Consider the following 15,001-nt stretch of genomic DNA (forward strand, 5'->3'; position numbering starts at 1 on the left):
TAATTTTTAAAATTAGAATTCCCTACCTCAACTTGTATAGTCTATGTTTAATTTACTTTGATTTCCTTTTTTTTTTTTTGGTACTGGAGATCCAACTTGGGACCTTGTTCATTGGAGGTAGGGGGTAAACCACTGAGCTAAATCTTTGGTCTTATTTTGCTCTCCAAATGAGAAATATTATTACTGTTGTTTGCACAGCCAATGTTAGTTTAGAAATATTTGCATATCTATTGTAATTTTACCCACCCTTCTTTCCGATATCCTCAAACACTCCCCTGAAATCATTTTCCTTACTTTCCAATTACATTCTTTAAAAACTGCCCTTAATGATGATCTTGTGAAGGTGAAATCTCAGTTGCGTTAATGAGGACATATTTTTAGTTTGCTCTGTCTTCTAAAAGATGGTTTTGCTGATTATTGGCTTATGTTCTTCATTTGATTTGCTCCCTAGTCACATAGATTTTCTTCTTTTGTTCATCTTTGATTGCACATCTTTAATAGATGTAATTTATTTATTTTTTTGAGCCAGCTACTTTTTCTGAGGGTTGTATACGGGTGAAATCAGGAAGTTAGTTGTGTGAGCACATAGTCTTGCTTCAGATGTGCTGTCCCTGAACACCTCCTCTTCTGTACTCAACCTCCTGAGGAAATCCTCTCTGAGAAAGAAAGACATCTACCTGGCTCATGGTGAAGGATAGAGTGTCATGGCATCTTTATAAGCGTTTGACTTTATAAGTATCAGCTTAGTTTGTTGTATGTTTACATGTATGTACTTCTATATATTTGAGTGTATGCAGCTGTATGACTATCTATTCAGCTTCCTAGATGGAGAGCTTTCTCCAGAAAAGTTAATGGACATTTTCCTTTGGTCTGTACTCTGACTATTTAGGATCTGATTTAAATTCTCCCTGGGATATGCCCTGGCTACACTCTTATAAACTTATGTTCTCATGAGCTTCTGATTTGGAATTGTTTCACGTACACTCACCTATATGATCAGATTACATTCACACACACACACACACACACACACACACACACACACCTTAGTAGAAATATCATCAGGAAGTTCTTACCCTTTGTTTCTAACATAGTGATTTTATAAAGGAATTTGAATCTTTTTAGATACTACTTTGTAGCTCATTATTTTCACTTACGGAAATCTTAGAACTGATGAAGAAGGGGAAAAGCTTCTTTTTCTAACACACATGTAATATTATAAATTACTTGCTTACTACCTTTACCATCTTCAAGACATTTGGCACCATAAAAGAAAGACTGTGGCTGTATTATTTGCTCTTTAGCACAAGGTCTGGCATAGAATGATGTTCGATTATTATCATTTAGTAAGAAGACACAAGTTCTTATTGCCTTATACCTTAGAGCACACATATATATGTGCGTGCATACACACACATGCACGTTTAATTTTTTTTCTTGATCTTTAAGATAGAGGAGAGCATATGGTACAGACAACATTTTTTTGTGTCTTTCATGTGATTTTCCTTAACCGCCCCCTTTAACTAGATGTCAAACTACTTGATCTTTTTGATAGCAAATCAGTCCACTGTAGGAAATTGTGCTTTCCCTGTTTACAGTAATTTTTATTAATTCATTAATATCAATGTCTAATAATTTTGCTGACTAATTGTCTTTCCTATTTCAAATTATCTTTAAACTGCTACTTAAGATTTATTAGAGTTTTCTATGCCAATGGTAACAAGTCAATATATATTGGATATACTTCTCAAAGTGAGAACAGTACTGTATTACTAAAGATAGAATCAACAGATCCAGACTGGGTGTGTTTCTGTTTTTTACACTGTAATTGTTGGTCATAATGTGTATGATGTAGGGGTATATATCCAACATAGAGGATATAAAAACACATGCACAAACACAAATACTGCATGCATATATATATATACATATATATAGTACAGTACTTGGTTTACTAGTATATTGGACAAAACCATACAATACATTTAATTTCTCATCCCTCACTTTATACATCGCTATGAATCAAAAATTTCTTATAACACTAGTTTTCTGAAAGATTATATCATAAACCTTTAGCATCAGGATATTTTACTGAGTTGATCTTTTAAAATGTAATTTTTATAATAAATTAATTCCAACTCTTTCACTTCTTAACTAGATGGAGTCTGTAAGATGATTACATTTGTTGCTTCTCAATTTCCTCTAAAATAAGGATATTAATGAGGCCTACTCAGAAAATTGTCATAAGGATTACATTGTGTATGCCAGTTAAGTAAATTAAACATATAAAGCTCTTAGAATCACGCCTGGCATGTTGCGTTCACACTCAATACATGCTAACAACTGTAATTATTAAATAACACTGTTAGTTCTAATGCAACATTTTCTGATGAACAATCCTTCAGAAAGTAATAATAATTCTGGATGGAAAGGCTGTATTCCTGCCTGGGCTTTCTCTCTCTTGTTAACATGACCCAGGATTAGGGTTAGACTCACGATCCAGTGTAGGCGAATCCTAACAGCCTCTGTTTTCACTCAACACCTGTGGTTTATCCAAAACTGTGCACACGAGCTGAGCCAAGTTGGTCAGATTCCTTCATCCGATTTCCAGCTGACATGATTTGCTCTGCATAAGAGTATGTTTCCAGAATTCTGTGTTCCCCATCAATGGAGGAAAATCTCATTTTGTTTTAGAAAGTAAAGGAGCCGGTATATTTACCAAAGAGCAGAGTGAGAGAGCTCAGCTGTTGGTGTCTCTAGTTCACATCATATTTCCTTGTGCATTGCTGTTTATCACTTGTGACCAAGAGTGCTGATGAAAACAAAAGCATTTCTAAAAGTATCCTGAGCAAGCTAGTTTTAAAAGCACTACATGCTACATTCCTTTCCTTACATGTATACTTGGCATTCACAGAGCATAAACCTCTATGTACTTCTGTCATTTAAAAAGAAAAGCATGCTTGCTTTGGTATGACTTAGCATATCCCTATCATATCTGGGCATATTTCTGATAATTTCTTATAATGTGACAATTTTATGTCTCACAGAAAACTAACTTGTATTTAACAGTGATTTGGGAAAACTGATAAAGGTGGTTTTAGATCTGAATGCTCTATGGTTTTATTTTTACAAATTTAATCAATATGTAATGGTGTTTAGTAAAGATTTGTTTTTAATTTAGAAGGTTCAATATAAGTACAGAGTACTAATATTTCAAATATATAAAGAAAGTCCATTGGACCCAGCTATTCCCTTTTAGGAATCTTCTCAAAGTGAATTAAAGACATCGTATTACAATTTATAATAGCTAAATCATGGATGCAGCCTATATATCCATCAAAGGTGAATGGATAGGAGAATGTGGTATTTATAAACAAAAGGGTACTATGCAAATTTTTGTTGGTTTTTTTTGTTGTTGTTGTTTTTTGTACTGGGATCAAACTCAGGTCCTTGCACTTGCGAGGCAGGCAGCGGCACCACTGAGCTAAATCTCCAGCCCTACTCTGCAATGTGAAAAGATAAATATGAGTCATTTTTAGGAAAATGGATGCATTTTTGAGACAATAATGTTAAGTGAAATAAATCAGACACACGAGATTCAATTTATGTGTTAAACTATTGCTTGGACTTCAGATCCATATTATGGTTCACCAAAGAAGCAAGTGCAAAAATGTACTGAATTATTTTGTTCCCTCTACTTCCATTCTCAGGCAAATATTTACAAAGACAAAGGTAGCCTTTTACATGCATGAAAAATTTTACTAAGATATATTAATATTTAATAATGAAGTTTAAACTAGGAAGAAATAAAGCTGAATAGAAGTATCAATTCGCATTAAATTAAAAAATACATAGAATCATGTGAGAAGCAAAACAGATTACAAAGGTTTATGCATTTGAGTGGACAACAGAAGAGCCATTACAAACTAATGAGTTTCTACTGTTTATCAGACACTGACAAGTTGCCACTATATAGTACTTTTAACTCTTATGAAAGATGGTTATTAGTATCTTTATTTTTATTAATAATGAATTTGATATTTTGGATGATAATTACTTTATCCAGTGTAGAATTTTGCTTTAGTTTCACAGAGTTATGTAGAACCTGGAAAGTTATTATTATTTTCTAAAACAATATTTAAGGGCTTAGATTTTAGATCTGGTAAAACTTAACTATGAAGTTGAACCTACTTTTGCAACTGTTTGTAGTTGTACTATCACTATAGGCAATTTAAAATGATAGACAACAATCCATAGCTAGTAATTTATGGTGGAAAATGTACAATGCCTTGCAAATATTCTTTTACAAAATGATTTTATTTTCTAGAGATGTTTTTTCCTTGCCTAAGGTTGTTTACTAGAAATATACTTTTTCTATTATCTTAAAATGTTTTAAAATATTTAAATTAAATTTAAGATATAGTTTTAAGAACTATGACTGAATTAATATTTTTTTTTACCCCAGGTATCATTTAAGCAAGAAGAGTGACAGAAATCCTAACTTGTAAAAAATAGAGAGGGAGGCATATTTTTATAGTTAAGATGAATCTATGTAAGATGGTTGGTGATTTCTTGAGCTCTCCCTCATTTCGTTCTCCTAAAGGAAAACTTGGCTTTCCTCTAAGACTGTTTCTCTGCCAAGATCTAGTGGAAACTGTGCGTTTTCCCTGCCCCACAAACTATGAAACAGAGAACAATTCACACTCATTTAGACCAATATTGTTATCAAGGATGTTCTTTTTCAATACAGTATGAAACTCCACTCTCTAGAGCACTGTAGCAGTTTGCTCTATTATCTTATCCTTTACTCTTAATGGCAACCAGCGATCTTGCTCCTCCAAATCTGTCAGAGATGTTTACTCTTCATTGCCCCAGGTTCAGTATCTTCATTTCACATTTTAACTCCAGCATTTGGGGAAATTTCAAAACCGTCTGTGTTAATCCACCGACTATGACTAAATGTCTGACATAAACAACTTGAAATGGAGAAAGCTTTAATTTGACTCACAGCTTCAGAGGGCCAGTCCATGGTCAGCTGGTTCCACAAATGTTTAGAGAAGAAGGCAAAGAGGAAGGGCAAGGAACAAGATACAGTCCCCAAAATCATACCCTCATGATTCACTCCAACTTTTCCCATTTCCATCAAATTTGAGCCCTTATGATACCACTGCTTCACAAAAATCCCATCAACAACCAAGCTTTCAACATAATGGGCTTCTGAGGTGATGTTTTATTTCACAACCATGACACTCAGTACTTTCATGGATATATTAAATTAGGTAATTTCTTCTTTTAAATAACAACTACTCACATTTTTCCCTGGGCCCATGGCAACATGGTAAGAGATTACTCTTCCCAGCCTTCCCTGTGGTGATATATTCAGGCCAGTAAAATCTGAATGGAAGCTATATGGGCAACTTCTTCCTCGTGTACTGGAAAGGAAACAGTTTGTCTTTCATTTTCGCCCTCCTACCAGGACCAGAAGTGGACATAATAAGACGACAGTGACACAGTTTTCTTCCTTTTTCTCAGATTATACCATTATTTTCCTTTTGGGTCTGTCTGCTAAATATTGCTTGTCTTCCACATTAGGATTTTATTTTCAGAATGATCATGTCTCTAATTTACTCTCCAAACGTTCTTTAAACAGAGTTTGTATGTTCAACTGCAAGAGGTATCCCCTGAATTCAAGGAACTAGGTTGTACCTATTCAGCATCTTCACTTAGATTTTGTACATATCTTCAAGTTCCATAAGTCAACAAGTCACACTAGCCATACCTTTTTATAATTTATGATCTTAGCAACAACATAACGCAAATGTACAGCTTAATGTACTATTAAGGATTGATAGATCTAAAAGAACTCCCCATCAAAAAGTGAACCTTTCTTGCCAACCACAAACCCTCTTTTGTCATCTTATCACATGCTCCTCTCTCCCTCCAAGAGGACATTTTCCAACATCATTTTTGTGTTTTCTATATAGTTTCTCCAACCAGATATATATTCTTAAAGCTATGTTTTGCCTTCTTTTTTTATAGTCCTAGAAAGGGTTGGTGAGTAGGACTTTTTTAGGTCTTTTTTAATTAATGTAGTTCTTCTATATTTCCTTTTTCTAGCAATTTATTTGTTGAAGAAATGAGATTATTTTTTATGTTCTGACTTATTTTTACCATGTTCCTCTGCCCTCTGTCCGTCCTATGTATTAGTAATGAGATCTAAAAGCTTAATCAAATAGATTTAGTTTAGATTTTTTGGCAAGAGTTTTCATGAAAGTTTTTAATTTTTTATCAGAAAGCAAAAAGTGCCTGGCTACCTCAATTTTTGTGATGTTAATGGCCACCAATGATTGATGTCTAGATTTTATAATTCATTTTTGATTGTAAAATATTGATAATGCAATTTCTTCACTTTTTCTTGCTTTATTTGACATTCATTTCTCTTCCAAAAAGAGAAACTTTACCTCAACTGTTGCTTAGTTACCTAGTGGTCATTTATATAAAAATACAAATTTTGTGTACTTTATTAACCCTATAGTATACAAAGACAATTGGGTACATATATATAATAATACATTCAATGTCATGAATTTACCCTAATGATCTTAGTTCTAATTTTTTGCTGCAGACAAAACTGCTTGTCAAGAGCACTAAACATTTTAAGGATAACAATATAATTATCAAACTAATTTTAAAAATGTATATTTCTCTTTACCACCCACACCCACCCCCGTAGGTTGACCTGTACCTACTTTGTTAGTACAGGTAGCCATATTAAATTGTCTTGATTAATTCCTCAACCATGAGTTATCTAAGAAAATATGAATGTATTTAATATCATGACAATGGTTTGCGTATGGTTTGAGTGTCCCCTAAGAATTCATATGTTGAAATTTCATCCCTATTCTGAGGGCTTAAGAGAGAAGAAATATTATCTGACTGAGGTGCTGACAAGAGGGGCCTTTGGAAGTGATTAAGGTTACTTATAAGGTCATTATGGTGGGAGGCTCCACAGTTGAATCCTTCCAGCTCTACAAGAAGCAGGACATACACACACACACACACACACACACACACACATGCGCGCGCGCACGCACATGCACACACTCCCTGTCTCCTGCCAGGTGATACCTTGTACCACTGCAGAGTGTCATCACCAGATGGTGTCCCCGGACCTTGAACTTCCAGAACCACAAGGCAAAATAAATCTTTCTAGTGTTTGATAATTTACCTTGTCTGCAGTATTGTCTTATTAGCCCCACATAAAATAGATTAACAAACTCACCAGCAGTCCTTATGCTTAATATCCAGTAGCTTATGCTTAATATCCAGTAGCTTGTTAGTGAAGAGTCTATAAGAACAATAGTCCCTGATTTCTAGCATAGTTATGACAGTTTGAAGAATTTTAATTTTAGATCTTTATGAAATTTTCTTAGGACACACTGGCCTTTTTCTCTGCTATGATTCAGTGCCTGTGACTTAGTTTGGATGAATATTTTTTGTCTTTATCTTTCTCCCGTTTATTTCATCTTCTTTCTTTTAAATTCTAAATATTGATACCTCCTTTATTTTTATGTATTTTTCTTATTTTTATGAGTACTACAATATTAATTTCTTCTATTAGAAAATAACTCAATGACTTTCTCTTCTACATCTTAATCCTACCTGTAAACTACTTTTTAGTCAATTAAACTGAAAATCTCCTGGTCCTGAAACCTTTTTATCTTGATAAATTGCAATTTCTTGTCCTAATCCTTTGCTTTTGGCTTTAATATAAAAGATTTCTCTGAGTACTGAGTAAATTACTGAAAATAGTCCTCTACTTCATTCATCTATTATTAAAGAGAATAGCTGGTAACAGACACAAATTGGGGAACAGGCCTACATTTTGGTAGCAGTAGACAAAACTGGCCTCAGACGCTCCTTGTCATTTAAAAGTTCTCATTGTCCTGGAATTCTCTGCCAGACAGAGCCACCTGAAAATACGTGAAACATTATTGGTTCATCCCAACCAATATATTTAGGAGGTTATATTTATGCAGCCCTAGCTGCATAGGAGGTTATATTTATGCAGCCCTAGCATTTTTGGGGTGGGAAATTAACACCACTTAGGAGACAAAAATCATTCTTGAAATGAGGTTTGCATGACATGAACAAGATTATCTCTGAAATATTGTACGCTCTGAACAGAAACATACCCGATATATATACTGCCAAAAAAGTCTTAATGAATTTTACTTCTTTTGCTTAGGTAAAAGAAGCTTAACAGTGTATACTGTATGAAATTCCCCCAAGCAAAATGAAGCTTGTGTCAGCTAACACATAACTTGCATATTGTACTGAATTTTAAATCTGTGTCTATGAACTGCCTAAAGGCAAAAACTTAATCTCATATTATTGTTTATCTACTTTATATTCCCAGTGCTTTGCAAGTGCTTGACATAATATACATAAAATAGCTACTGAATAGATACATGTAAAAATTAGTAAGTAGGTATGTGATTAAATGAATGGATTTATTCAAGTCAGGATCTCTCAAACATGAAAATAAATAATATCTTCAAATTGTGCAGTTCCAAGGAACTTTGAGCAGTCTAAGAGGAGGTGTTTATCTGATAAAACATGAAGGTGAAAATGTCCATTATTCCTGTAAAGTGACAATGGATAGGGAATACTTGAAAATTATTTTTTTCAAGAACCTTTATCGTCACTTAGATAAAAATAATATCAGAGCCCCCCAAAATAGGAAAATGTTGATCTTAGCATTCAATTCCAAACTAGAAAAGAAGAAGTGGTGCTATAAATAATTAAATTATAAAGTCTGAGGAAGACTGAAGCTGTGGCTGGCTAAACTTCTGGGTGCTCTTGTCTGTGTTGTGGATCTAGATACTTAGTTCAACAGAGGAGGAGACTTAGGAATTTCAAATCAGTCTTGCACCTCATATTCTTCTCAGAAACTAAGTTAGTTGCCATAGATACAAATTTTCCTTTTATTATACTGAAAATGCAGATGGTCCAGCTTGATTGGTCCTTGACATGTCCTACATCAGCACAATCTTTAAATCCATGACATTTATATAAATACTAAAAACTGGCAAATTTTTATGCCTAAAATATATCAGAATTAAATGTCAATATTTTTAAGTCCATAATTTGTTCCTATCACCCTCTTTTTATCTCTGTCATGCAGATATACTTACATAGTAATGTAGCCAGAGCTTTTTGGCCCAAGAAGAGATATTTTTAGAAAGGCTCTTTTTATTCTTTGTTCTTTCATAAAGAAAACATTTGTATTCCTATTCTAAACACTGGATCTACTTAGATAATATTTATATCTTTATAAATTCAAAAGTAGTAGCAGCTGCCAAAGACTGCCCTTTTCCCTGATAGATGCCTGCTTCTATCTGTACTTTGTCTTTGAGGTCATGTAAGTAACTAAACCTCAATAAAAACTGATCTCCAACATGTGTAAATACCGAATACTTTCCCTGGTGTGAATAATCTGCAATAATACATAAGATCCTAATAAGATTACTGACATTTAGAAATGGGAAGAAAGGAGCTAAAGGTGTAGGGAAGGTTGGATGGGTAGGGGAAGGGTAATAAGGGAAAAGAAAAAAATGTGAGATAATGAAAAGATGGAAATAAAGTGTTTGTAGATGGGGAGGGGAGGAGGGGGTGAAGGGAGGGCAGGGACAAGGGGAAAAAATGAGAATCAAGACTTGTCATTAGAGGTACAAGATCCCAACAATGAATGTAACTGTACTGTATCCCTAAAATGTACCAGTAAACTCAAAGCTGAAAAACAAAAACACCTGATCTCCAGCATGTTAAATTGAAGAATATCAGCAACTGTGGTGCACTGAGGACACACATTTAGTAATGTTCTAAGTGTATGTGAATTTTCCAGCAAAGAACAGAGGCTGTGTGTGTGTGTGTGTGTGTGTGTGTGTTTGCAGTTCTTGTAATAATTTCTACTGCCTGACTGTCCAATGAATCAAATTAGGAAACAACCTCTAATTTACTGTGGTCATTTTTTTATTGTTGCTATAACAAATTAGCACAACCTTAAATGCAACATAAATGTATTATGTTATACTATTGTCAGTCAGAACTCAGACATGGATGTCACCGTGCTAAACACAAGCTGTGACAAGGGCTGCAGGCGCTTCTGAAGGCCCTAGGGGGAAATCTGCTTCCTTGCCTGGTCCAGAATCTGGAGGCTGCTCACAGTCTCTGGCACAAGATCTTATTGTATTCTCAAATCAAGGAAAAGTTGTACCAGTTCCTCTCTCATCACAAGAAACACACGCACAAAAAAAAAAAAAAAAAAAAAAAAAAAAAAAAACATGCTGCAAAGTTCACATTTTAAAAAATGTATTACAATAAAAGGCACATAAATCTCCCTCAAAAGACTCCCCCTCATTTCCAACACACTTTTCCCATCACTCTTGCCACTTTCTATTTGCTTTTGTGTTCGTTTACTTACTGGGTTGGTTGGCTTGTGGGAGTCTCCTTGTGCGGTTCAGGCTGGCCTTGAACTCACTGTGTAGCCCAGACAGGTCTCAAACTCGTGGCGCTGCGATTACAGGCCTGTGCTACCACACTGCCTCTGAAGCAGGTCCGGAGGTCCTCTGCTGTGAGTCTCTGAGGGCGCTGTCGTAACTGCTTTGATGTCTGAATTGATTTAAAACATCTACCTTGCACAATCATTCTGATTTGAGAGAGAAGACCCAGTAGTTGATCATTGTCAGATCCAGTGACTAAGATGGATGAGAACACGCTCCTACAGTGTTTTCCGAGCCTGCCTTTCCCTGAGTGGCACTCGACAGCGGCCGGCACTGTATTTGTTTAGTCCACCTGCTAAGGACACTCGTAAAAGAGGACTTCCAGAAATGTTTCAGAAAAGTGACAAGAACATGGAATAAGTGTCTGCAAAGTGAGTGGAAGAATTGTGAGGGAGTTGAATGGCAATGTGTTTCTCACTGTATGCATTTCTAAAATTTAAACGTCCAGTATTTTTGGAACACTCCATCTATTCGGTCATTTTTGCTGCTTATCTAACCATACATTAGCTCAGCCAAAAAACTTGTCTATTTTTTAAGATCAAATGATTAGAAAATTCTACCAGTAACCTTAAATTCCCCTTGCCATGTAGCTTTTAAAATTCAGCACCCAGAGATTAAAACGTGAAAATACTTGGCAATAATTCTGTCTACCGCACATGTTTTCTATAGCTCTGCAGAGTTTTAGACGGGAGACTGATAGCCCATGCCCTTTGGATTATGACATAATTGCTACTAAACCACATATGTGTTTCTGCTTCAGAACAAAGGTATATGACTTAATTGTTTAATACATTCCTTCATAATGCAGAGTAAAACTATTTACTACATGGCCGTAAGTAATATTTTTGTTTATAAACTAAAATATATTCCAGCTTCTAGATTCTCACAGTTAAGTGGCAATTTTAAATTGCAAAAAAATGCCTTGAAAATCATCCAATTTAATATTAAAAATGGTTTGTGGAACAGGTTTTGTTTTTATTACATTTTCACAATTTTAAAAATTTTGTTTGTTTTGGTACTAGGCACTGAACTCAGGACTGGGTGCTTGCAAGGCAGGAATGGTGCCATTGAGCTAAATCCTGAGCCATTTTTATTACATTTTCAATATAAAATTATTTCTTACTCTCCTTCACTTTGTAATGAGTTTTTTTTTATATAGGTTCCAAACTCATTTTGAATTTGAATAAGAACTGCTAGAAAAGACACTATTATATTAATAAAATTTTACATTTTTAACTGGATGCTGTAGAGATAGTTTTGGCGAGTCCATGTTTTGCTGAATTCCTAAATCCAGACATGCACTGGATAACAAACTGATGTGGCATGTTCATCTTTGTGTTTTTTAAAAATCTCCACTTAGGATAAATCTGTGAAATACAAACTGTGACATCTTAGATAAGTGGGGTCATCTTTTTGCACCTCATTTTTCATTTGTTTAGTAACAGTGATATTATGTTTAGTAACATAATATTATGGATCACATCAGGTTGAAGCGAGGAATGACACACGTAAATTTGTGTGTGTATACAGAGTATTAGCACAGAGTAGGGTCTCAAAACTTAGGCATTGTCATTACTATTATTAACAATACAGGTGAGCCAGCTTATCAGCATTGGATTACTCAGTCCTTATTTTAAAATGTCCCTTGTGGCTCTGAAAAAGTAAAAAATATTAAACCCACAAAAATCAAGATTTAGAGGCCATCAAAAGAGGTGAAACTTTTCCAGTAGCTACATTTACCATCGTAACAAAGAGGGACAGGTCAGACTAAGGAAGATCAGAATAGGATATAGACTGGTTGTTAAATTAAAGTCAGTCATGCTTAAAAGTTCTGAGTTACAAGAGAGATAAATGAAGAAAAATAATTTGTTTTAAGGAAACACAATTTCCATTCCAACTGAAGAGATTAAAAAAAAAAAAAAACAGTTCCTGAAAATGCAATTTGTGCTATATAATAATATAGGGCCAGGGATTTAGCTCAGTAGTTCTACCACCTGCCTTGCAAGCGTAAGGCCTCAAGTTCTATCCCTGGTGCCAAAAATAATACTACTACTACTACTAATAATAATAATAATATATGTCTCTTGATTATTAGGATAGTTTCCAATAATATTTTGTTTCACTCTTTCACTCTTCTTGTTAATCCTTCATTCTGTCACATTTTTTATTCATTAAGTTTATTGGTGTGTAAATACCAGTTTCTCTAGTGTGAGAAACTGAAAGAGCAAAGATCAAAACATAAAGAGATAATGTGAAATAGTTAGAAAAGGTCCAAAGGGGAAGGGCAAGGGAAATTGGGAGAGGTAGGGGAAAGGAAAGAAGGGAAAGGAAAAAATATGAGAAAACATTGTCACTTTTTACATGCATCTCTTTAAAACTTTTCCTGATTCAGTTAAATTTCTCAACTAAATATTTATAATAAACCCAGCCAGGTATGGTGGCATCTGCCTGTTATCCCAGCACTCTAATAAAAGGCTGAGGCAGGATAATTTCAGGTTTGAGCCCAGCCTGATCAACGTAATGCTTTAGCAATACTTTCTCTCTGAATTCTAAAATAGGCTGGAAATTTAGCTGAATGTGAAGGCCTCGAATCCAATTCCCAGTACCATAAAATGATGATAATAATAATAATAAATCTAATTAATTTAATCCATAAATGAATTTTTTTTAAAAGCATGGATGCCAATATAATAAAATTAATTTTCATTGCAAAAAAAAGATTGACAGAGATTTGTACTTTATAGTCATGGTCAAAATATCCTTTTTTAATTTCATTTTCTCATAGTTCAATTATATAATCGTTGAAATATTTAACAAATACAAATGAGCATCTACTCTAAATTAAAAGGACTAGTAAGTACTGAGATATAAGTGAGAAAAAAATTGTATGATGATCTAGTGGAAAAATATTACATATGTAATTACAAGTGTGATGATTAGCAGCAATGAGAAGTATAAAGTTAGACAATATCTCAGAGAACAATTCTGACCTAGTGTGGGCATTGCAAAGAAGCTTCTTTGAAGAAGTAAAATTCCCAATAAATCTCAAATAGTGGGAAAGAATTATCGAGTAAGAAGTAAGATGAACATCCAGGATAAGACTCTGGGCATATGCTGGCCAGTAGGAAAGAGTAAGTCTTTCTGAGGAGCCAGAAGAAGGCCAGGAGATTCTGCAAAGAATGAGGCTAAGTGGCACACACCAAGCAGAGAGAGTGTGGTCATTGAGGAACTGCTAAGTCACCTGAGAATTATAAATGCTATCCTAAGACACTGCAGAACCACTGAAAAGCCAGAACTAGAAAATATATCTGGTTGTGTCTTACGTATAACATTATAGTGTGAAAATGAGTAGTATAGTAAAAAGAAAAAAAAAGGACTGCAAAAAATATAGAAGTAGTTCCAGAAACAGCCCAAAATTTCAAATAAGATGAAAGATTTAAACTAGGATTGGGCACTGGTAGGGGAGGACAGAGGCCGGGTGTGTATTTCCGTGATACACCCTAAGCAGACTGCAGGATTCATGGATATAGCATGACAAAGGTGAGGAAGGATCTAAAGACTACCAAGAAATCTTGGTTACTACTAATTGGAGTAACTGAGTGAAAGGTTGGACCATTTTCTCCTACAGGGAACAGTGGTATAGGAGCAGGTCCTTGGGTGAATTATGATTTAAATTTTCAACTTTCAGTTGAAAAAATTTAATTTTCACTTGAAAAAATAAGTGGTTGTAGTTACTATGTAATAAAAGTGACCTACGTTGGAATAATTAACAAATAGATGGTAATTTAAACCACAGAAGGTGTGAGAATAACTTAGAAGAAAATAAACTCTGACAGGGATCATGTAGAAAATAAATAATAAGCAAAAGGCTGTTTGAGAAAGAACAAAGAGAAATTTAGAAAATGCAATACCCTAAAGACTCAACCTAAAAAATCAAGAAACTTTAAAGTAAGAAATTCCATGAAAAGAATCCAACACTTTAAAGCAATACATTTTTTAAAAGACTGAAAATATCACTTGAATTTAATGACAAATATCTCTTTGACAACCTTAGTGGAAATAGTTCTAACGATGTAAATAAAAGACTTTGCAATTATTTAAAGTCTTTTGGGGAGAAAGGTATTTGGCCAACCATTTTGAGATGATTGGGTATAGAGGGGAAAAGAGAGTTTATACTATGTCTATTGCTGGGGTAGTTGTTAATTGAGAAGACTTCTGCTTTACTAAGACAGACATTCTCGTGAGAATATGTTAACAGATGAAGAACTGCAAAAGGATTACTAGTGTCACAGGCAAGTGGACATTTGGTGGAAAGGGAAGTTCAAAGAGGAATATGAAATTTGGATAAATTTATGAACCACTCATCATAATTGCAAAGGTCTTATTTTTCTATCACAGAAGTTTCCATGAGTTCTTCCAAAGTCAGTATTCTCCCT

General features: G+C 34.4%; 2 protein-coding genes across 2 annotated transcripts in view; one reads left to right on the top strand and one right to left on the bottom strand.

Moving 5' to 3' along the window:
• The window catches only part of Rergl (RERG like), a 177,943-nt gene that overhangs the window by 96,277 nt on the left and 66,665 nt on the right, over positions 1 to 15,001 (bottom strand). The window lies entirely within an intron of this gene.
• Positions 1 to 15,001, top strand: part of LOC109117803 (phosphatidylinositol 4-phosphate 3-kinase C2 domain-containing subunit gamma-like) — a 58,195-nt gene that overhangs the window by 4,088 nt on the left and 39,106 nt on the right. The gene's annotated exons all lie outside the window — the stretch shown is intronic.

Source organism: Fukomys damarensis, unplaced genomic scaffold, assembly GCF_012274545.1.
Source record: "Fukomys damarensis isolate Sample0158 unplaced genomic scaffold, DMR_v1.0_HiC HiC_scaffold_19, whole genome shotgun sequence".
Lineage (NCBI taxonomy): Eukaryota > Metazoa > Chordata > Mammalia > Rodentia > Bathyergidae > Fukomys > Fukomys damarensis.